This window comes from Xenopus laevis, chromosome 2L, assembly GCF_017654675.1.
Source record: "Xenopus laevis strain J_2021 chromosome 2L, Xenopus_laevis_v10.1, whole genome shotgun sequence".
NCBI classification, from domain to species: Eukaryota; Metazoa; Chordata; class Amphibia; order Anura; family Pipidae; genus Xenopus; species Xenopus laevis.
Genome location: NC_054373.1, coordinates 76,825,840 through 76,850,085, shown reverse-complemented (window position 1 = coordinate 76,850,085; position 24,246 = coordinate 76,825,840).

Sequence of the window (24,246 nt, the reverse complement as noted above, 5' to 3'; positions counted from 1 at the left end):
GATTAGGAATATCACTTAGTCTCCACAGTTTGGGGATTTGGGATTTAGCTGCCATAAGTAAGTGTCTCAGTAAGACTGTCTTTGAAAAATCTGTAGGTTCAAACTTGTGAAATAATAGGATCGCTGGCGCGTTCCAGTGAACTCGTTCCCCAATAATTGCAGAACAGACCTCCATAACATCTATCCAATATGATCTTATTAGAGAGCAGGTAAACCATATATGTTCCAATGTGCCAACATCGCTATTACACCTCCAACATAACTCATTGTCCATAAGGCCCATTTTTTTAAGAACAACAGGTGTCCTATACCATCTAGAAAGTAATTTGTAAGATGATTCCTGCATCCTATTACTAATGGAACATTTAGATACGGTATGAATAATTTTGGCCCAGTCTTCAGCAGTTAGGGATATGTCAAGATCTGATTCCCATTTCGTAGTGAAGGATGGGAGGGAGGGATATTTCCTATCGAGAATTATTCTATATAGAATCGATAACACATGTTTTAAAGGGGCCGATACAAAGCAGAGTTTTTCAAAATCAGTTAAAGGCCTAGCAAGAGAGCCTATGGATTGGAGTGATTGTAAGAAATGATTCACTTGAAAGCACCTCCATACGTTCTTACAAATTTGAATTCTTAAAGGGCCAGGGTATGATATATCTCGAAAATGTAATTCATTTTTTTTTTAATTAGTTTTTTATTTGTTTTGTCACAGCTAAACATTTTCATTTGTGCATTAGTATGGTTACATATTACAAGTTATGTAAAAGTAAATAACCAATAAAGTGATTTTGATTATTATAAAAGACTTGCATACGTCTTTGCATGCACTTTGTGCATCCCCCACCCCCAAACATGGATGGTCTGTATACAGATACAATAGGGTGTGGGGTAAATTGAGTATGGCGCTATTTGAGATGGGCTAGCAGTGTTCACACTACACCTGGTTAAAGCAGTTGTGAGTAACATCATTTTGTAATGTAAAACAAATAACAACAACAAAACAATGGAATAAATGGTTTAGAACCAAATAAATCCGTTGTTTGCCATATCTGTGGGCATTTAAGAATTACTACCTGTGTATTAATGGATTCTGGGAGGCAGCCAGTTTCTTCATCAAATTAAAGACGTTGTGGCTCGAATCAGGGGATTGGTACCTCAAAGATTTTCCAAATCATACCACGTAGTAAAGTCGAAGGTAGAAATTGTGAGTTTTGTGATCTTGGGAGGAAGACCTAAAATATAGGTGGTCCAAATGTCACTAGTTTGGGACATTTTGTTGAGGGATGCTTCCAGCCAGTCCATGTAAAATAAAAAGTGTCATTTGTTTTCATTAGGTTCATGGAAGGTGGGGTGGGGGATAGCCACTCGTAATATATCTGCTGCTAGCCTTTCTTCTAGGGCCTTATTAGCTTTAGTTATTTGTTGTGCCCCCCCCCCAAGTTTGTAAAAGAGGGCCCATTCTATATTTGGTTGAAATTTTTGTTTGGTTAGTGAGCACCAATACTCATATACTAGCCAGAAAGTCTTGATAATACTTAAATTAATTACAAGAACATCCTCTGATTTCCTTAAAAGCCACATAAAGTGAATCAGGGAGGCTTCTGTTTCTGGGCATTTCAGGCATGATGGACTGACTAGTAGACCCATTTTGAATCTCCGTAGTGGGGTTAAGTAAGCTTGATGTAAGAGTTATAAAGTTATTGTCTGATATTGACTGGATGGTATTATTCTCATGGAGTGATAGTGGAGTTTGATGATGTGGGGTATCATGGCATTTGGGATTATATAGGACCACTTCCCAAAAGAGGTATCATGTTCCGAGGTGTCTAAATTTGTTTATAGATGTAGGAGGCGGAGTGTGTTGGTTCCTTTCCATATATGGTTTGAAAGGGTTGGAAATATCTTGCTCTGTAATTTTGTATAAGACTTTTCTTGCATAGTGGGTGGCATGTAAATAATAAAAGTGTTGGTCACAAAGGATGGGTATTTGGTGGTGGACTCTGTTCATGTCATAATGGTTAATTTATTTGTGAGTATATCTCTAATGCAATAAATGCCCTTTTCCCGCCATTTAATAAAAGCTTTTGTTAGTAAGCCGCTGGGGAATTCTTTTTTGCTGGTTCAGGGTAGATATAGGGAAAGGGGTTGTGTGGTTTTCCCTCTGTGTCGAACATGTCTCCAGGCTTTGTAGGTATTTATAAATAGAGGGTTAGCTCTTGTTGTTCAGGTGGAAGTTCATTTGGTGGAAAGTGAAGCAGAGGATTTTTACCTTTGGGAGGGTAATACCTCCATTCACCCTAAGTTGCTGAAGTTTAAACAAGGCGATCTGTAGTTTCTTTCCTTTCCAAATGAAATTTCTAAATACTTTATTGATTTTTTATGATCAGCGTGCTTAAGATAATATGGGAATTCAATTTTCTTTAACTCAAATCGAGTTTGGTAACGGCCTAGTCAAATTTGACAGTTTTGACCTTTTGAATTTTCAACTATACCCTTGATAAATCTGCCCCTAAGTAGCAGTACAGGTATGGGATACCTTATTTTTTATTAGGCAAGGTATGGTGATCCATGTTATGGAAATACCCCGGGTCCTGAGCATTCCAGATAATAGGTCCCATACCTGTATTACAATATCTATACTGATAGGGTGTAACTAGTGCAGCATAACTTCAGTCTGCACTATATGCTGCTAAAAGCAATGCTCAGTTCCACATCTCTCATCTAATATTCCCCATCCCCACACCTTGTAACATAGTAGCATAGTAAGTTAGTAAGGTTGAAAAAAGACATAGTAGTTTGACAATGGGAGACAGAGTTCTGTGTAAGAAACAGAGAAGGCACAAACTCTGTGTATGATACACAACCATATACTGTTACAGATATCAAGGGCTCTATGGTGACTGCGGAAATGATCAGTAGTGATGGGCGAATTTGCGCCGTTTCGCTTCGCCGAAAAATTCGCGAATTTCGCGCGAAATTCGCGAAACGGCGGAAAATTCGTGAAACGGCGCCAGCGTCTCGTTTTTGACGCCGGCGAATTTTTCCGGCGAATTTTCGCGGGCGTTTCGCGAATTTATTCGCTGGACGCGAATCGCGCAAATTCGCCGCGAATTCGCGCCTGGCGAATAAATTCGCCCATCACTAATGATCAGCACAGTATCACTCGAAATGCCTCCTATTTCAAAAAGGATTTCTGAACAGAATCGAGAACAATCTGACATTGAGGATGAGGATGATGGTTTGCTTTTGCAAAGGCTATTTCAAGAGATTGCTGAAACAAGCAATGACTGCTCTACAGGGAGGAGCTCTTTAGATGATAGCACATCACAGCCATCTGTGCTCACCAACAGATATCCACTGAGAACTCGTAGAAAACCTCCAGCATATCTGAAAGATTTGGGACCTAAGTATATGAGACTACAACTTGAAAGTCACTGTTATTATTTGTTTGGCTACTGTTTTTTATATTGTTTATGTGTTTCTAATTTGAAATAAGGGTGGGATGTAGTGTTTAGTAACAGCCCTTCTAAGGACATGTTTATTATGCTTTGTTTATGTTTTTTGCTATGCAGCACTGCTGATACTAGAGGGCACCCTCTACAGCAGTCCAGGGAGAATCCTAGAGTATGCTAGGATTCTATGGTTATGACACTTTCCATGTGGAGCCCGCTAGGCAGTTCTGCAGTCTGTTGAATAAAGACTACAACCAAAGCCTTGTGTGTGTGGGGGTCAAGATTCTACAACGTCCATCAAGTTCAACCTTCTATTTTAGCCTGCCTAACTGCTAATTGATCCAGAGGTTGGCAAAAAACCCCATCTGAAGCCTCTTCAATTTGCCTTACAGGGGGGAAATGACCTATCCTTCATAAAGCCATTCTGATTGCTGCTCATGTGAATCCCTTAACAAGCCTTCAAATAATTTGTCCACCACAGATGTCAAATTTACTGGCCTATAATTGCCAAGCTGAGATCGTAATCCGTTTTTAAATATTGGAATGACATCAGCTTTTCTCCAATCCATAGGTACCCTACCAGATGAAAGTGAATCTGAGAAAACTAGTCTAAAACTAATCAGTCTAAAACTGAACTAAGCTCTCTTAGAACCCATGGGTTGTATGCCATCTGGCCCTGGTGCCTTGTTTACATTAATTTTTATTAAAGCTTTATGAATCCAGACACAACAAATCACATTAGGCAGGCACCAATCCAGAACATCCAACGAAAGTAGATTCCAAGAGCCAGAAATTATATATAAAATATAATACTTTATTTTACATCACATCTAAAAAAGAATAACGCCTGACTTGTTTCATGTCATGCAGGGACACTTAATCATAGGCTATAATATCTGTTTGCTCTATTCCTGTCACAAACAGCACCCTAAATCCAGAACCAGTGCTAAGCTCCCTGGTCTCGGCTCTTGCTTCTGCCTTTAACAGCTGCCTTTCACCTCAGGAGGAGCCCTCGGCTAATTGGATGCCACCAGGTCTTACTAAGAGAGGAGCAAAGCTATAGGTTCTGGACAAGCAAAGGGGCACGTTTGTCTCACCAAGGATACTGGATGGAAGAACACAACTTGAAAGGCAGAACAGACAACTCAGCTTGGAACGGGCAGGCCTGGAAAGCACAAGCAGAGTAGAATAGTCAGACAGGCCAGAATCAGGATTGGAGAGCGTAGAATAGTCAGACAGGCAAGGATCAGCTTGAAGAGGTCAGAATAACAGGGCTCCATTGCCTGCCCAGAACTCCTCCCTTTGGTCCTCTCACAGTAAGACCTTCCTGTAATGGAAAGTGTAGAACTTACCCCACGGGACATCCAAGATGGCGACCTCCTGCCCCACCATGCGGCTCTTCCTGGTCGTAATATGACTGCGTCAGAAACGTGTCGCCTCAGGATTGGTCGCCGGCGACGGAATGGACGCCGGCATCAGAATGTGCGTCGGCGTCAGGACGCCAACGTGAGGACGTCGGCGTCATGACGTCACCGCGTCAAGTTTTGGCGCCAACCTTGGACTATTTATTCCCAATTGCCCTTTCTGTCTTTGCCCAATTATAGGTCTATCTTGTATAGTTCCTGGGTGTGATTTCTTGCTATTCTGATTATCCGTGTACCGACTTCTTGCCTGTTTAACGATTCTGATCCTTGCTGCCTGTATTGACCATTTGCCTGCTTACGACTATTCTTCTGATAAATCCTTTTGTACCGCGAACTTGGTGTTGTTGTCTCCTCCTTGGTCCACACTACAACAGAGCCTTCGGGCCCTGACAGTATAATTGGGCCATGGACCCCTCTGAGGAGCCTCAAGTTCCTACTGATGTCGGCAGAGCCGTTCGTGGATTGGCTTCCCGCATGCACACCTATGAAGCCCAGCAAACCCACTTCGGCCAGGCACTTGAAGCAATCCTGGAGAAATTATCTGCTTTATCTCCTGTTGCTCCAGTCTCTATGCTGGTTCCTGCAACTCCGCTCCAGGTTTCCGAGCCTCGCATCCCTGCACCTCCTCCGTATAGCGGTGATCCGGAATCATGCCGTGGTTTCATCAACCAGTGTGAGATCCAATTCACCCTGCTTCCAGGTCAGTTTGTCTCGGAGCGAGCAAAAGTGGGCTATATTATCACCCGCCTGAAAGGGAAAGCTCTGGAGTGGGCTTCTCCTCTTTGGGAGAAGGAGGATCCGGTAATCGACGATGCCAAAGCCTTCATCCGGGACCTTCGCACAGTGTTCGATGCTCCAGGTCGGGCTACTTCTGCCTCGGCTCGTTTATTCCAGCTGCAGCAAGGGACTCGTTCTGTTCCTGAATATGCCATCGAATTCCGAACTCTCGTGGCAGAAACTTCGTGGAATAATGATGGATACCATGCTGCCTTCTACAACGGTCTGGCGATGCGCATCAAGAATGATCTTGTATCTCGTGAGATTCCTTCTCGATGGGAGGACCTTGTTGCGTTGGCTGTGAAGGTTGACACCCGACAGAGGGAGTTCCAAGTCGAACTTGACAGGGAACGTGCTAGGAAGTTTTCCAGGTTCCAACCCACCCTGGCTCCACACTTCCAAAGACCCTTACTCCCCAGTCCGGCTTCCAACCTTTTTCCTCCTCCTCCTGCGGCACCTGCTACTTCTTCTTTACCACCTGAAGAACCAATGCAGATCGGTCGGGCCGAACAGGAGAAGCTCCGGAGAAGGGCTGCTGGGTTATGCCTCTACTGTGGGGGAAAAGCCCACTTCGCCCAGGAATGCCCAGTGAAGCCGGGAAACTCCAAAACCTAGGTAAGCTTGGGGAGACTTACCTAGGTGGAATTTGTTCTCCTCCCCATTCCTCTGCTCAACGTTTTCTTCTTCCTGTTCAAATCCAGTTCGGCTCCAAGAAGATCTCTTCTCAGGCCTTCCTCGATTCTGGTGCTGCAGGCAACTTCATGGATCGTGCCTTTGCTGATAACCATGCCATTCCGCTCCAACCCTTGGCAACCCCTCTTCGAGTCCTGGCGATTGATGATCGTCCTCTTTCTTCTGCCATCATCTCGCAGTCTACTCAGGAACTTTCCTTCAAGGTGGGCACTATGCATTTGGAAAGACTGTCTTTTCTTCTTATCGATTGCCCTTCAACTCCCGTTGTCCTGGCATTGCCTTGGCTGTGTGTTCATAATCCGGTCATTGACTGGTCCTTCTCACAAATTTCCCGTTGGAGTCCATTTTGTGTACACAACTGTTTACCTGCTGTTCCTGTTGTCAAAGTTTCTTCAGTGTCTTCAAGTTCTTCTCTCCCTCCTGTGTACCAAGCCTTTTCCGATGTCTTTGATAAGAAGTCCGCTGAGACTCTCCCACCTCATCGTCCCTATGATTGTCCTATCGAACTTTTACCCGGCTCTATGCCTCCCCGAGGCCGCACTTATCCGCTTTCTCCCTCCGAAACTTCTGCTATGAAGTCTTATATCCAGGAGAATCTTCAAAGAGGTTTTATTCGTCCTTCTACCTTCTTTGTTGAAAAGAAAGACGGTAGTTTGCGGCCCTGCATTGACTACAGGGGGTTAAATAAAATCACCGTAAAGAACAGATATCCTCTTCCTCTCATCTCTGAACTTTTTGATCAGCTCAAGGGGGCTAGTTTCTTTACTAAGCTGGATCTACGTGGGGCCTACAATCTTATTCGGATTCGTGAGGGAGACGAATGGAAGACCGCTTTCAATACTCGTGATGGCCATTACGAGTATCTCGTCATGCCATTCGGTCTTTGCAATGCTCCTGCGGTCTTCCAAGAATTAGTCAATGACATTTTTCGTGATCTTTTGGGACAGTGTGTGGTCGTGTACTTAGACGACATTCTTATTTTTTCCAAAAACCTTTTTGATCATCGTTGACAAGTGCGTGAAGTTCTTTCCAGGTTGAGGAAAAACAATCTCTTTGCCAAATTGGAAAAATGCACCTTCGAAGTTTTTCCATTCCTTTTCTTGGCTACATCATTTCTCCACAAGGTTTTAAGATGGATCCCGCCAAAGTTTCTGCAATTTTGGATTGGCCCCTTCCTACCAGCATCAAGGCAGTTCAGAGATTTATTGGATTCGCCAACTATTATAGACAATTTATCAAAAACTTTTCTTCCAAGATCCATCCAATTCTTGCCCTGATCCGTAAAGGGAGTAAACCTCAACTCTGGCCTCCTCAAGCTCTCGAAGCCTTCAAGACCCTCAAGGAAGCCTTTTCTTCTGCTCCAATTCTTAGACACCCTGAACCCCTTCAACCCTTCTTCATTGAAGTCGATGCCTCTGATGTAGGAGCTGGAGCAGTTCTGTCTCAAAGATCCTCTTCTGACGGTAAACTCCACCCTTGTGCTTTTTTTTCCAAAAAATTTTCTTCCCCTGAGCAGAACTACGATGTGGGCAATCAGGAGCTACTTGCCGTTAAGTTGGCCTTGGAAGAATGGAGACATTTGCTTGAAGGTTCATCTATTCCGGTGACAATCTTTACCGACCACAAGAACCTTGAATTTATTCAATCCCTCAAGCGCCTCAATCCCCGGCAAGCCAGGTGGGCACTTTTCTTTTCTCGTTTTAATTTTATTATCACCTTTCGTCCTGGCTCCAGAAACAGGAAGGCTGACGCTTTGTCCAGAAGCTTTGCTCCTGAAGATTCCTGCCCTGAAGATCCTGTACCCATTGTGCCCTCTACCAAGATTATTGCTGCCTTGTTTCCCTCATGTGCCTCTCAGTTACTTTCTGCTCAGTCTTCGGCTCCTGTAGAGACTCCTCTTGGTGTTGCCTTTGTCCCTCCGGAATTTCGTCATGCCATTTTATCCCAATCTCACAGTTCCAAACAGGCCGGTCATCCAGGGATTAAGAAGACAACCGAGCTCCTGTCTCATTTGGTCTGGTGGCCGACCCTAAGGAAAGATGTCAAAGACTTTGTTTTGTCCTGTTCCACTTGTGCTGTTTCTAAGTCCGGACATTCCCCCCCAAGGGTTTACTCTTGCCACTTCCCATTCCATCTCGACCTTGGACTCACTTGGCGATGGATTTCATTGTCGATCTCCCTGTTTCGTCTGGTCACACTGTCATCTGGGTGGTGATCGACAGATTCAGCAAAATGGCTCACTTCACGCCTCTTCGGAAACTGCCTTCTGCTCCCGAACTCTCTGAACTTTTCATCAAACATATATTTCGTCTCCATGGTTTTCCTGCCGAGATTGTGTCTGATCGGGGTTCCCAGTTTATTTCCAAGTTCTGGAGATCTCTTTGCAAAGCTCTTAACATTTCTCTTCAATTTTCTTCTGCCTACCACCCACAGTCTAATGGAGCCGCAGAACGGGTCAATCAGGCCTTGAAACAGTTTCTTCGTTGTCATGTGTCCTTGTGCCAGGATGATTGGTCGGATTTTCTTCCCTGGGCTGAATTTGCCCACAACAACGCTCTGCACTCTTCTTCCCAGAAGTCTCCTTTCTTCTTTGTTTATGGTCTCAATCCTTTGGCTTTTTCCCAGGATTTTCTTCTTACCAATGTGCCTGCGGCCAATGACCAAGCTGCTCACATGTTGGCTATTTGGCATGCTACTGCGGCAAACTTAGAGAAGAGTTCCCTGGTGCAGAAAAAGTTTGCTGATAAAAGAAGGATTTCTTCCCCTCCATATATTCCTGGTGATAAAGTTTTTCTTTCCACACGCAACATTCGTCTCAAGATTCCTACACCCAAGCTTGGTCCTAAATTCATCGGCCCCTTCCCTATCATCGAAATCATCAACCCTGTGGCTGTTCATCTTCAACTTCCTCCTGAGCTGCGGATACCCAATGTTTTTCATGTTTCCCTGCTTAAACCTGCTATGTCTTGCCCCTCTTCTTCTTCCTCTCCAGCTCCTGTTTTGGTTGACGATCATAAGGAATTTGAAGTCAAAAGAATCTTGGACTCTCGTATTTCCAGGGGCTTTCTTCAATATCTTATCGAGTGGAAGGGGTTCGGTCCAGAGGAGTGTTCTTGGGTGAGAAGCTCTGACGTACATGCACCTGTCCTGGTTCGTAAGTTCCACAGACTTTTTCCTTCTTCCCCTAGCCTCGGTGGTCCTGAGCCCCCCCCTAAGGAGGGGGGTACTGTAATGGAAAGTGTAGAACTTACCCCACGGGACATCCAAGATGGCGACCTCCTGCCCCACCATGCGGCTCTTCCTGGTCGTAATATGACTGCGTCAGAAACGTGTCGCCTCAGGATTGGTCGCCGGCGACGGAATGGACGCCGGCGTCAGAATGTGCGTCGGCGTCAGGACGCCAACGTGAGGACGCCGGTGTCGGCGTCATGACGTCACCGCGTCAAGTTTTGGCGCCAACCTTGGACTATTTATTCCCAATTGCCCTTTCTGTCTTTGCCCAATTATAGGTCTATCTTGTATAGTTCCTGGGTGTGATTTCTTGCTATTCTGATTATCCGTGTACCGACTTCTTGCCTGTTTAACGATTCTGATCCTTGCTGCCTGTATTGACCATTTGCCTGCTTACGACTATTCTTCTGATAAATCCTTTTGTACCGCGAACTTGGTGTTGTTGTCTCCTCCTTGGTCCACACTACAACAGAGCCTTCGGGCCCTGACACTTCCTCCCAAAGCAAAAAGCGTTTGTAGAAGGGTAAGAACGGTAAGCCGAGACGTGGACATTGGGGGTTGATCTGGGTTTTGGGAAACTGGATGTGACTGCAGGATTGAGGGTGAGAGGCAGCCATCCTTACTAAAAAAAGAGAGAAAAGATCCTACAAGAAAGGAACTGCCAAGAAAAGTTCTGAACATCACACCATCCAAAATTTGTGAAAACAAGATTATTATATGTGGAATATATGTATATAATAGTCGCCCTTACCACTTGCCATAGGGGAGGAAGTAAGCACAGGGCCCTGTTGTGGCCTGAGCCTTACAGTGCTTCCTTACTTGCTCATCTGCAAGGTGATTACGTGACTCTCCCACCCCTTTAATGAATACAGTGCTGTTAAATGCAGGAAGTGCTGAATTCATCAGGGGACATGCAGGTCTCTGTGCTACAAACCTGGAGACCTATGGCAATTCTTTCATGTGCAAGAGAGGGCTCATAGTACAAAAAGATTTAATTCAACCCTCTTCATATACTGTAGAGCATCTGTGATTTATGGAACTGCCTTTCTGTAAGAGGGCCCGAAGGCGCAGTAATAGTGTAGACCAAAGAGGAGACCAAACCAAGTTCGAGGTACAAGAGGGTTTATCAAAAGAATCGTCAAGGTACAGGCAAATAGATCAGACCAGGCAGCAGACAACAGGAATCGTAATAACAGGCAAGAGTCGGTACACAAGAATCAAGAGTAATATATATATCACACCCAGGAACAGACGAACAGGAACCTATAGTTGGGCAGGGACTGGAAGGGGAGAGAGGTTTAAGTAGTCTCTGAGTTTGGCGGCAAAGTTGACGCACTGGCGTCAGACGCTGACGTGCTTGCGTCAGACGCAGACGCCCGCGTCCCCACGCTGACGTCCTGACGCCGGCGCCCATTCTGACGCCGGCGTCCATTCCGTCGCCGGCGGCCAATCCGGGAGCAGGAAGACGATGACACCATGGAGCTGCGCCCATCAGGAACCATGCGGTGAGGCAGGAGGTCGCCATCTTGGACGCCATCTTTGGAAGGTGAGTTAGAATCCATTACAGTACCCCCCTCCTTAGGGGGGGCCCCAGGACCACCGAGACTAGGAGAAGAAGGGAAAAGTCTATGGAACTTACGGACCAAGGCAGGCGCATGGACGTCCGAGTTCCTCACCCAGGAGCACTCTTCCGGACCGAACCCTTTCCACTCGATGAGATACTGAAGAGTACCCCTGGAAAAACGAGAGTCCAAAATCCTCTTGACTTCGAATTCCTGGTGACCATCAACCAAGACAGGAGCTGGGGAAGAAGAAGAAGGACAAGACACAGCAGGCTTAAGTAACGAGACATGAAAGACATTTGGAATCCGCATCTCCGGAGGAAGTTGAAGGCGGACCGCCACAGGGTTGATGACTTCGACAACAGGATAAGGACCGATGAACTTAGGACCAAGTTTGGGAGTGGGAATTTTCAGACGAATATTACGAGTAGAAAGAAAAACTTTGTCACCAGGAGTATATGGAGGGGCAGGAACTCTTCTCTTATCAGCAAACCTCTTCTGAGCCAGGGAACTCTTCTCCAAATTAGTGGCAGTGGCCTCCCAGATAGCCAACATGTGAGCAGCTTGGTCGTTGGCCGCAGGAACGTTGGTGAGAAGAAGATCTTGAGGAAAGGCCAACGGATTCCGACCATAAACACAGAAGAAGGGAGACTTTAGGGAAGAGGAATGCAGCGCATTATTGTGAGCGAACTCAGCCCAAGGAAGAAGATCTGACCAATCGTCCTGGCACAGAGACACATGACAGCGCAGAAACTGCTCCAAAGCCTGGTTGACCCGTTCAGCGGCACCATTGGATTGTGGGTGGTAAGCAGAGGAAAATTGGAGAGAAATATTAAGGGCCTTTCATAGCGACCTCCAGAACTTGGATATGAATTGAGAACCCCGATCAGAAACAATCTCAGCAGGAAAACCATGAAGACGAAAAATATGTTTAATAAAAAGTTCAGAAAGTTCAGAGGCAGAAGGCAATTTCCGAAGAGGAGTAAAGTGAGCCATTTTACTAAATCTGTCGATCACCACCCAGATCACAGTGTGGCCGGAGGATAAGGGCAGATCGACAATGAAATCCATTGCCACATGAGTCCAAGGGCGAGAAGGGATGGGCAACGGCAGGAGAAGACCTTTGGGAGAAGAATGACTAGCTTTAGAGACAGCACAGGTAGCACAGGAAGAAATAAAGTCTTTCACGTCCTTTCTCATCGATGGCCACCACACCAAGCGTGACAGGAGTTCAGTGGTCTTCTCAATCCCCGGGTGACCAGCTTGTTTGGAATTGTGGGCTTGAGATAGGATGGCCTGGCGACACTCAGGTGGAACAAAGGCAACCCCCAAGGGAATGTTATCAGGAGCAGAGGCCTGGGCAGAAAGAAGTTCAGAAGCCAAGGAGGGAAACAGGGCAGCAATAATCTTGGAAGGAGGCACAATAGGTTCGGGATCTTCAGAACAAGAAATCTCGGGAACAAAACTCCTGGACAGCGCATCAGCCTTTCTATTTCTTGAGCCAGGACGAAAGGTGATGATAAAATTAAAACGGGAGAAGAATAAAGACCATCTGGCTTGACGAGGATTTAAATGTTTCAGGGACTGGATAAATTCAAGGTTCTTGTGGTCTGTAAAGATGGTCACAGGAATAGAAGATCCCTCAAGTAGATGCCTCCACTCCTCCAGGGCCAATTTGACCGCAAGCAGTTCACGATTCCCAATGTCGTAATTCTGCTCGGGAGAAGAGAATTTTTTGGAGAAGAATGCACACGGATGTAATTTCCCATCCGAAGAAGACCTTTGAGATAAGACGGCTCCAGCTCCCACATCAGAGGCGTCCACTTCAAGGAAAAAGGGTAGAAGAGGTTCGGGGTGTCTCAGAATCGGTGCAGAAGAAAAGGCCACTTTCAATGTTTCAAAGGCTTCCACAGCTAGAGGGGGCCAGTGCTGAGGTTTGCCCCCTTTTCGGATAAGAGCAAGAATAGGAGAAATCTTGGAAGAAAAGCCTTTAATGAACTGCCTATAATAATTGGCAAAGCCAATAAACCTCTGAATAGCCTTGACGCTGGTGGGTAGAGGCCAATCAAGAATTGCAGTAACCTTGGCTGGATCCATCTTGAACCCCTGCTGTGAGATTATATACCCAAGGAAAGGGATGGAAGGCACCTCGAAAGAACACTTCTCCAACTTGGCGAAGAGATTATTCTTTCTAAGACGAAGAAGAACTTCCTTCACCTGACAACGGTGTTCCTGAAGATCTTTGGAGAAAATGAGGATATCATCCAGGTAAACGACTACACATTGCCCCAACAAATCTCTGAAAACGTCATTTACAAACTCCTGGAAGACCGCGGGGGCATTGCATAGACCAAATGGCATTACTAGGTACTCATAATGCCCGTCACGAGTATTGAAAGCGGTCTTCCATTCATCGCCCTCTCGGATCCGAATGAGGTTGTAGGCGCCCCGAAGATCAAGTTTGGTGAAGAGATTAGCGCCTCTCAACTGATCGAAAAGTTCAGAGATTAAGGGGAGAGGGTAACGGTTTTTGATAGTGATTTTATTCAGCCCTCTATAGTCGATGCAGGGCCGCAGACTGCCATCCTTCTTTTCGACAAAGAAAAAACCTGCTCCAGCAGGAGACGATGAGGGACGAATGAACCCTCTCTGGAGATTCTCCTGAATGTAGGTTTTCATGGCAGCTATTTCAGAAGGAGACAGAGGATAGGTGCGGCCACGAGGAGGCATAGAACCAGGTAAGAGCTCAACTGGGCAGTCGTAGGGTCGATGAGGAGGAAGAATCTCAGCGGAGCCCTTATTGAAGACATCCGAAAAGGATTGATATACAACTGGAAGAGAGGGCTTAGAAGACACAGAGGAAACTTTGACAATGGGCACAGCAGGTAAACAGTTCTGTTGGCAATGTGGACTCCAACGGGCAACTTGTGAAGAAGACCAATCAATGACTGGGTTATGGGTGCATAACCATGGAAGACCCAGAACAATAGGAGTAGAAGGGCAATCAATAAGAAGAAAGGACAGTCTCTCCAAATGCAGGGTGCCCACTTTAAGAGAAAGTTCCGGGGTGGTCTGTGAAATGATGGCAGAAGACAGAGGACGATCATCAATTGCCAGAGCTCGCAGAGGAATAGTCAAAGGAAGAAGAGGAACAGCATGTCGGCTGGCAAAAGTTTTGTCCATGAAATTCCCGGCAGCACCAGAATCTATGAAGGCTTGAACCGAGATTCTCCGGGAGCCAAACTGGATCTGTGCCGGAAGTAGGAAACGATGACCAGACGGTCGGGGAGAGGAACAAACTCCACCCAGGTAAGTTTCCCCAAACTTACCGAGGTATTGGCGTTTTCCTGGCTTCACAGGACACTCGAGGACGGAGTGAGCTTTGCCCCCGCAGTAGAGACATAATCCCGCCGCCTTTCTCCGGTTCTTCTCCTGTTCGGAAAGACGAGCCCGTCCAATCTGCATCGATTCCTCAGCAGACGTAGGAGAGGAAGAAGCAGAAGTCGCAGGAGGTGGAGAGGGCGAGAAGTAAGCAGGATTGTTGAGCAGGGGTCTCTGGAAGCGGGGGGCCAGGATATGCTGGAAACGAGGGTTCTTCTTAGAATACTCACGGTCTAGCTCGACCTGGAACTCCCTCTGGCGAGTATCAACCTTCACGGCCAAGGCGACCAACTCTTCCCAGCGGGAAGGAATTTCCCAGGATACGAGGTCGTTCTTTATTCTTATAGCTAGGCCGTTGTAGAAGGCAGCATGGTAACCGTCATTGTTCCACGACGTCTCCGCTACCAGGGTGCGAAACTCAATGGCATACTCAGGAACCGAGCGGGAGCCTTGCTGGAGCTGGAACAACCGAGCCGAAGAAGCTATGGCTCGTCCAGGAGCATCAAACACCGTCCGGAACTCATGGAGAAAAGCACAGGCATTATCGATCAGAGGATCCTTCTTTTCCCAAAAGGGTGATGCCCATTCTAGGGCCTTTCCCTGCAGACGGGAAATAACATAACCCACTTTGGCTCGCTCCGAGACAAACTGACCTGGCAGAAGGTCAAACTGGATCTCACATTGGATAATGAACCCTCTGCAAGCGTCAGGATCACCACTGTAGAGAGGAGGTGCGGGGATGCGAGTCTCGGAGACTTGGAGCGGGGTTGCAGGTACAGCAACTGGTGCCACGGGAATCAAGGTAGACACTTTCTCCAGGACTGCGCCAAAGTGAGACTGGAGTACTTCATAAGAGTCAATTCGGGAAGCCAAAGCTCGAATGGTTTCACCAGGATCAGGCGAAGCATGAGTCTCCTCCAAAGGGTCCATGGCCCAACTATACTGTAAGAGGGCCCGAAGGCGCAGTAATAGTGTAGACCAAAGAGGAGACCAAACCAAGTTCGAGGTACAAGAGGGTTTATCAAAAGAATCGTCAAGGTACAGGCAAATAGATCAGACCAGGCAGCAGACAACAGGAATCGTAATAACAGGCAAGAGTCGGTACACAAGAATCAAGAGTAATATATATATCACACCCAGGAACAGACGAACAGGAACCTATAGTTGGGCAGGGACTGGAAGGGGAGAGAGGTTTAAGTAGTCTCTGAGTTTGGCGCCAAAGTTGACGCACTGGCGTCAGACGCTGACGTGCTTGCGTCAGACGCAGACGCCCGCGTCCCCACGCTGACGTCCTGACGCCGGCGCCCATTCTGACGCCGGCGTCCATTCCGTCGCCGGCGGCCAATCCGTCGCCGGCGGCCAATCCGGGAGCAGGAAGACGATGACACCATGGAGCTGCGCCCATCAGGAACCATGCGGTGAGGCAGGAGGTCGCCATCTTGGACGCCATCTTTGGAAGGTGAGTTAGAATCCATTACACCTTCACACTGTTCTTAGATATGTACCTCTAATCCAGTGCTCTCCTGTTATGTGCACAAGTAAACAATTAAAACACTGAAAGGTATGTACAAAGTTGGTCATACGTGGTAAAATTTTGTCTTTCTCAGGTGACTGTTTTTATTGTTTAATGATCCCTTTCACCATACTATACTGCCATCCAAGAAAGTGTAAAAGTGTAAAAAGTGTAAACGATTTCAGTGACATTTCACATTCTTTATATAAAAGCCATAGCACTGGTTTGCCAATTTATGTGTGTGTGTGTGTGGGGGGGGGAACAAATTAACAATGATTGACTGTAACAGTTCTACAATAAAAGCAATAATGTATAATATTGGGTAAAGAATGTATAACTTTGGTTCTGAAAATGTTATTTAACCATTGTCTTTCTTCTATGAGTCTTCTATGAGTCACATTTACTGGTAGTTATGTGAGTGCCTGATGCTTGTCGATACCTGAGGCCATTTTATATATGAGTCAAGTGGTTAAGAAAGCCTGGCTGAAGCAGAACAAATCACTGAATGTTTATAATATGGAAGCTGAACCTCTGATACTCATTAACACATACATTACATATAACAAAACATATAACATTAACATATAATATTATATGGATTGCAAGACAAAAATGGTATTTTGTCTGTAACTAATACCTGTGCATTATACATCTTGCATTATACATCTTCAAATAAATTAGTGTGATCAGGACCCAACTGTGATAGTCTTGGGTGTCAGGTTTTCTCCTGACATTTGCCATGCTGGTGGCCAAAATAATGCTATGCTTATCTCCTTGTTTAATTCATGTACAATGTGTTGAAATACAAGTCAGGAATCTAGAATTATGTTTGTAGTTTTGCCTGCAGACAATGCTAGCTGTAACAGGGCATGATGGATGGTAAGGACATGGCCAGCCTGTGCATGATAATGCTATGCTCTGCACCTTGTGCCAGAGAGCAGCAATTTCCCCTGGCAGAAGTACCCTGTGCATGTGCACTACAGGGCCCAAACTTGAGCCCCTTTTTGCTCCTGCACTTTTGCAATGGGGCATAGTAAAGGCCCCCATGATCTATAATTGTGTATAACATTTTTCAGGTTTTTGGTTCCCCTTTGATAGGAAGCTTGTCTGTAGGAGCCAGCTCCCTCGTCCAAATGGAGCTTAAGCATCTCTGGCCAGAGGGTCTCTTCTCTCTTGTTTCTGTTCTGTGTATCACTTGTGGTTGTGGATGTTATATTTTCTTCTCTCTTTTTTTTTGGCTTCATGGCTCTTTCAAAATGCCTTAGATTCTCTCTTATTTCGAAGTTCAGCTTCTATAAACTGCTAATTCATTGCTTGTCATTTTTCTGCTGATTTCTGTGCAACTGATTTTCTATCAAAGATATACTGACACCGGAAATTAAAATTTTTTACATCTATCATAGTATTGAATTTGTTTGCTACTTATAATTTTGCCATAAAGTATTTGCTCAAAGCTTTTACATTACCCATCTTACTCCCTGTGCTTGTCTATTAGGGGGTTGCCATATTTGTGCAGCAGAAGTTCGTTAGACTTAGAAACAAAACAGTCAGTCAGGTTAACAAAACAGGAACATCAACTAAAAGTTATTTACAAAAACAGACCTCTTGGCAAAAAATGATCAACGTGACCTATAGGTAACTTTTAATGTACATTCATATTTTAAAAAGTAGTTTTTTAGCATCAGTATCATTTTAAGAATAGCTTCAATTGGACAGTGTGAGTTATGTTTGTAAAGTATTTGACTTAGTATTGTTCTTTATTGCTAGCACTGCAATTCACTTTGATTTGTTTTCATGGTCTTTGGGGTTCTGTATGTGCCGTGAAATATTGAGGGCCTGTTTAAGTGATTTCAAGCATGGCAGATCAGTTATTTTATTAGTTGCATCATTCTCTGCTCTGTATAATATAAACTCTTAGGGGCAATCACTGCTGTGTAAAATTACTTTGGAAGTAGAGCATAGGCTGTGACATTTATTATGGGCACTAATGTAATACTCAAGTTATGGGCCCTGGTGTAGTGATGTGCATTTGCACTACTGGTGACTGTTTGGGATCTCTTAACTAAAAAACCGAATATAGAGAAAGCTCTCAATTACAAGAGGGCCACTTCCAAGCAAATACTTGTATTTCCTTTTAATTATTTAATGTTTCTATATATTTCATATTTTTTTGTGCAATTCAAATTTAATCATGAATTTGAATAATGGTTATAAAATAATAAAAATAAAGCAATAGTTATGGAAAACACTAACTTTTCATGTTTATTAGAAAAGCACAAAATGTAAAACTGTGCCCTCTAAAAGCTTGAGAGGTCATGTAGAAGTCAATGGAAGCTGTCCTATCCAAAATTTAAACTATTTATTCAATTTGAGTTTTTTGTTTTTCAAAAAAAATTTGACCTGTGTAGAGGTCCTTCTTAGGTAGTTTCCCCTATATTTGGACACTTAAGTGGTCCTTTAATTTGCCCAGGCAGTTATTGCCCTTTACCTGGGTCTATTGTAATTTTATCTAGTTCATTGCTTTCCCAGTCGATGGTAGTGTTTAAAAGTTTAAAAGGGAGAGCAGACATGGGCTCAGGGCTCTCTTCCTGGATCCCCACCTTGTGGGGAGGTGGGTGTAAGCATGCTTTAGGAACGTAGCTCACATTAGAAACACAAGATGTCAGGAGTTGCAAATGAACAGAACTTATTTATTAATGTGATCACACTTCACATGGGCACGGGCAGGAGCACTTCCACAGGACACAAATCCCAATACATGGTTTTATGGATAGTTGCACACTGTCAGGTGGAATACATAGAAGCACATCTCTAATACACTCCAGTGTCCTCTCCCACTTTCTGCCTCAGCCTCCAGTTTCCTGCTATGGGTACAATGAGCACTCCTCTGCTACCAGGGCCTTGCCCAAATACCAGTCTTGCTGGTTGCTTCCCGTGGGACTCTCACACTCTCTGCCATTGTCTCTTCCTGTACCCTACCTATCTACTTCAAATCTGACTGGAGGGATACCTGCTGGGTCACTATGCCCACTCACTCCTTGTTAGGGCTATTGCTGCCCATGATAACTACCCTGTCTTACCTTACACTCCTATAGTGTGCTATGACACAAGCTAGGCCTCTCACTAACTAAACTCAGTCCCCCTGGGCAAATGCCCCTAACTCACCCCTCTGCGCAGGTCCTGTCGACGGAGTTCACAGTTGCCATCTTCTCCCACGCGTGTCTTCTTCCTGCTTTGACCGGCGTCTTCTGGCGCATGCACAGTAGGAACATTTACCGGTACGACTCTACTGCGCATGTGCCGAATGGCACGTGAAATCGGAAAACTTTGTGACATTCGGCGCATGCGCAGTAGAGCCGTACCCACAGGGGAGGGGGGAGGAGTTTTGCGCCCAGGGGGTTTCCTTCTCCTTTAAAGGAGAAGCAAACCCTAAAGTAAAAAATCCTACTACCCTACCCTACATAAACCCCCTCCCTCCTCCGCCCTCTATGTAGGGTAGGGGTTTTTTAACCTTAGGGTTTGCTTCTGCTTTAAATTAGCAATTCTCATTTTACCCCCTTTTCATGGGTACAGGAGTGGGGCTGAGTCGGTGACAGGCCCTGGTGAGGGCAAGCTTATGTAGTGGTAGAAGTTTGTGTAATGTCCTCTAGTAGGGAAAACAAGAGGCAGTGTATTTAGTGAGCAGCTTTCTGGCTTGAACAAGGAGAGTAGTTGGAGTTAGCACCTTTGTGGTATTAAAGCTGCCGGGCAGGGACACAAGTGGGAGAGCTCAGGAGCAGGGAAAGTGCCAAGTAGCAAGATACCCTGTGGGATCTTTAGTGCTGGGGAAATCACCAAGACAGGCTGCATTACCTCCTAAGAGGGACCTACTTGCAATATTTCAATGTGTTAAGGTTTTCCATGGCTTGGTGTGAATGTACTTGAAGATCTATATTGCATGATTGCTGTGAGACTGATCCAATGGCATTTGTTCAATAAACAAGTTATTTGCTGAAGCAACCCACAGAACTGCTGTTCCTTCCAACCTGGTTGATCTGTGCACCAGAAGACATACAGGATCCACCCTAAAGTTAAAAAAAACCCTTCCCCCCTACCCTACATAGATTCCCCTCTCCCTCCTCCCCCAGCCTAAGTGTTACCCTGGGCAAATGTTTTTCCTTACCCCTCCATGCAAATTCAGGCATCAGAGTTCAGGGGTGCCATCTTTTTCTCTTCGGAAATCTTCGGAATGAGACCAGCGTGGTGGCGCATGTGCAGTTGGAGCAATTATATGATTTGCGACAACTGCGCAAAAATTGCAGAAGCGCTGGTCTCTTTCCGAAGATTACTGAAGCTGCTGAAGATGGCGCCCATGAACTCTGATGCCTGAATCTGCACCGAGGGGTAAGTAAAACGTTAGGGGTATTTGCCCGGGGTAACACGTATGCTGTTGGGAGGAGTGATGGGGGTCTATGTAGGGTGGGGGTAGGTTTTTTTTTTAATAAGGGTTTGTTTCTCCTTTAAAGAGACCATCACACACACTGCTGGGAGTTACAGTGAGTTGCCTGCAGCACAGAGTATACAGGATACACTGGCAGCAAATCCCACTATCATCTCACACTTCTTGCCACGATCTTCCATGTTTCCCCATGCAGCTAATTTTATAATAAAAAAAAGATGCTCACGAGAAACACATACCTCATTTTATCCTTCCCCTCTCCTTCCACATGAACCAAAGGGATGCCATTTTGTGAATTTTTCACAGTTTCACATTTTCCAGTGATGCAAAACGGAACAGATTCAAATATAACTATCTTGTAAATTTACAGATTAAAGAATTTCTGGATTTTCCACAATTTTATTTGATCCTTATTTTCACATTTTTTGTAAACCCCCCTAGAAAACCCCCCCCCTAAAATTACACGTTAAAATTTTGACAAATAAGCCTCCCAATGTATGGTGATCCAAATTAGAATCCCTTATCTAGAAGATCCTATACCGTAAGCATTTTGGTGCACCTGGTGGTTTTGCAGGTGCAGTGGTTTTACTGTGCAATATGACTTTGGTTTGCTTTTCTCCTTCCCATTAAGTATACTTATTAAAATATTGGAAAGCAAAGTTATTAAATGCGGGCATTTCATGTGTTATTGAAGTAACCCCCGCCTTACCCTTCGTAATAACACTTTTGGGGGTTTCTGTGGGTTGTAGATGTACAGCAGCTGGAGGAACACAGATAGACAACTCTAGATTAAATGCTTGAAACTGTACATTTGTCATCCTTTACTTTCCAACCAAAGTCACAAAGGAAACCCAACAATCCCAGGGTGGGATCAATTATATATTTTAAAGCAGGAGGAAAAAATGTTTGTCCAAAAATTCTGAAAATATACTCAGACTGATTCTCACTGTAATGTAATAATAGGATTCTCTGTTCTATCGTAATTCATCATTAATAGATCTGTTTAGCTGAAAGCCCCAACTTAATTTATACCTGTGTGAAAGTAGGTGAGATGGAGAGATGAGAATTATTGAAGCTTGCTTCTTTGTGACTGCAGGACAGCAGGGACCTGGACTGATGAATTTCATCATATTTATCACACGAGCAGTTCCATAGGGGAAGGAAGACAGTTTGTTCAAAAGATGGATATATTCACTTAGCTAGGCAGCTGTCATTTCTCTTAATTATAGGTGGTTCTGAGAGAATGTGGATGTAGGTTTCAAAAGAGCTTTCTGCCAGACCACTCTGCACTGTACTGTTTGGGATATAAAATCAAGGCATTTTGAACATTGCAAATGGAATACTATTTTAGAATTGAGAAATTAATAAGTAAAACAAATAAGGATACAGGTATGGGTCCCGTTATCCAAAATGCTTAGGTCAGATATAGGATCTTTCCGTAATTTGAACTCCAACACGTCAAGTCTATTAGATATTATTTGAACATTAAGGGGCACATTTACTAAGGGTCGAAGTGAATTCGAAGTGAATTTTCTATTCAAAAACTTCGACCATAGAATAGGCCAAAATTCGATAAGAATTGAAAAAACTTTGAATATTCGACCATTCGAAAATCAAAGTACTGTCTCTTTAAAAAACCTTGACAAACCTCAATATTTGTTTTTAGAAGTCAAAGTTTTTTTTTGAAAATCGTTCGATCGATCAATTAAATGGTTCGAATCGTTCGATTCAAACCTGTACTAAGATGAATAATATTTATTGTTTATTATTGTGTTTTGTATGTGCAAAATGTACATTCAGGGGCATATTTATCAAGGGTCGAATTTCGAATTGAAAAAACGTTGAAATTCGAATTCAAAAAGACCAACCAAAATTAAGTCAAAGTTTTTTTTTGGTTGAATCGGTGCGTTTTCAATTGAATAGGTCCATATTCAGCCTTATTCTATATTGAATAGCGCATTCGATCGAATTCGATTCAAAGTTTTTTCCCCCAAAAAACTTAAATTTTTCAAAGCCCACCGATTGACGGCAAATAGGTTCTAGAAGGTCCCCCATAGGCTAAAACAGCAATTCGGCAGGTTTTAGATGGAAGTCGAATTTTTAAAGAGACAGTACATGATAAAGTTTGATACTTTTTTTTTTCACATTCAAATCAAATTTGGACTATTCCCTAGTTGAAGTACACAAAAAATAGCTTGAAATTCGAATCTTTTGAATTCGAAAATTCACCTCGACCGTTGATAAATCTGCCCCTCAGTTTAGATGGAAAAAATGTAAATGGAGTTTTCTTTGTACGGAAAAAAAGTGTAATTTTAATCAACCTTCGAGTGCATCTGAAACTATATTATCATAATACAATGATGGGATCATTTCAGAAGGCAGGGGAAAGAAGTGCTAATACATGCCCCTTCATTCAGTAAGAGCAAGAAGTGGGTACAGGCTAGCCCTCTCTTTACAGACAGGACCTCATGTGGCCTGTTTTCTCTGCCACTCCTTAAATTGTGCATGCAATGGATAAAGAGTTTGATGGAGGGTTGCTTCCCCCTAGCGCCCCTCATGAACATATCATTGCTGACCACAGGCAGTTCTATATTCTATCATTGGGGCAGTCAAAAACAGAGTGCAGAGACCTGTGGCAGTTCTGTAATATCAAAGGGCAGCGTGCAAATTGAAAACAAAAACCAGTGTGCAAAGTAAAAAAAAAACAGTTGTATTGCACCAGAAGCCCTATGTAGCGAGCCTGGGAAAGGTGGAGTGGAAAGGAGCATGAGTTGTAAAATCTTCCATTGACTTCTACATGACCTAAGCAGGTTTGAGATGGCAAATTTTCAGATTTGGACTTTTAACAGCTTTGGGGTATAATAAATCGTGTTTTTGCCCAAAAAACCTCGACCAGAAAAAAATTGAGGTTTAGTAAATAAGAGTTTGTGAGTTTATTCATGGTTTCAAAAACCACTAAAACTCTTATCCACTTTGGTAAAAATAACATAAATTGCATGAATACTCTAAATGTTAATGTGTTGGAGCCTTCCTAATTGCAAAGGATTTGGGGCTTTGTGTGGATAACAAATGGATTGACTCTAGACAATGTCAGTCAGTGGCTACGAAAGCAAATAATGTTTTGCATAAAAATGGCATAAACTCAAGGGATGACAACATAATATTGCCTCTTTATAGACCCCAGTTAAGACTTCACCTTAAGTATGCAGTGCAGTTATGGGCAACAAAACTGGCAAAAAAAAAAAAACTACATGGGATCCGTTATCTGGAAATATGTTATCCAGAGAGCTCCGAATTATGGAAAGGCCATCTCCCATAGACTCCATTTTATCCAAATAATCATATTATGTCCTTTTTCTCTGTAATAATAAAACAGTACCTTGTATTATAATTAATCCTTACTGGAAGCAGAACCAGCCATTGGGTTTATATAATGTCTACATGTCTTTCTAGTAGACAAAGTATGAAGATCCAAATTACAGAAAGATCTATTATCAGGGAATACCCCAGGTCCTGACCATTCTGGATAACAGCTCCCATACCTGTATAATGAAAAGACAAAGTCAAAGTTATGGTTGTTTTCTCTATAAAAAAGGCAGCTGCGTGCGAACATATTTATTCTTCTCAAGTACATTAGAGGACATTATAGAAAGATTACATATAAAAGAACACCTCAGAGTTCCATGACCTATATAAAAAAACTGGGACTTTGGCCTTGTGCCTTTATAAGGGGTCTTTCTGTAATTTGGATCACAATACCTTAAGCCTA